Source organism: Tupaia chinensis, unplaced genomic scaffold (genome assembly GCF_000334495.1).
Source record: "Tupaia chinensis unplaced genomic scaffold, TupChi_1.0 Scaffold144426_1, whole genome shotgun sequence".
Taxonomy (NCBI): domain Eukaryota; kingdom Metazoa; phylum Chordata; class Mammalia; order Scandentia; family Tupaiidae; genus Tupaia; species Tupaia belangeri.
In genome coordinates this window covers 127,948-128,880 of record NW_006204286.1, presented here as the reverse complement: position 1 = coordinate 128,880, position 933 = coordinate 127,948, and the positions used below count along the sequence as shown (strand labels likewise).

The 933-nt window shown below is 40.7% G+C and overlaps 1 protein-coding gene across 1 annotated transcript in view; it reads left to right on the top strand.

Annotated features, from left to right (window-relative positions):
- POF1B (POF1B actin binding protein) overlaps nt 1-933 on the top strand; it is a 68,500-nt gene that overhangs the window by 33,147 nt on the left and 34,420 nt on the right. The window lies entirely within an intron of this gene.

Here is a 933-nt window from a genome sequence, read left to right as displayed (position 1 = left end):
CCCCCAGGGGGGATGGTCACGCCGCAATCCCTTCTCCTCCATTCTCCTCTCGGGATCTTGGGCACGCACGCACACGCGCCCGGCGTGAGTTTTAAGCCACCGGGTTCGGGACACGAACCGCGGTTGACTACGTGGGAGTCCAGGGACATAGCCATTACGCTAACTGCTGGTTCCTTTTTTTTTTTTTTTTTTTGACTACAGGGCATGTGTGCTCATCAGAGAGAGACAGAAAGAGAGAGAGAGAGAGAGGAGAAAACACCCTCTCATGTGACATGGTCACACCACAATCCCATCACCTTTGTTTTCCTTGCTTTCAGGATTTGGGGAATGAATCCAAATGTGCCCAGTGTGTTTCTGGGAGTGGGACTTGAAACTTGTGGTCAGTCATGTGAGATCTGGCTGTGACCACCAGGCCATGGACTGGCCTCCTCCATGTGACTTTACATACTAAATAAAAACATGAAATACTACATTGTATGTTATATCCTACTTTCTAGTCATTGACTAATATTTTGTAAATTTTTTTGTGTCACAGATGTGATTATCTTTGCTTACTTTTCAGTGTTTCTATTTGCTTTAGCATGAATGGTTTCTTAGCACCTATATTCAGAGAACAGATTGAAAAATATGTATCAATGGTCTGATCTGAAGTCCATTCATAATGCATATACTCAGAAATAAAAATTTTAGGGTATTTGGTCCTACATAAATTATCAAAGGTAGTATGAGATGCAACCTAAGTTGTCCTCCAGGTAATATGTCCTACAATGGAGAAGCAAAGTACTCAGCAGTATTGAAAAGATAAAGACCAAAGGCTATAAATCCAATAGAATGTGTCTTCTTTAGGACATAATTCATAATAATCTATGTGTGGCATTTTAAATTCCTTAGAATTCTATTAATTTTCTACATTTGACTCTGACCTACTCTTTC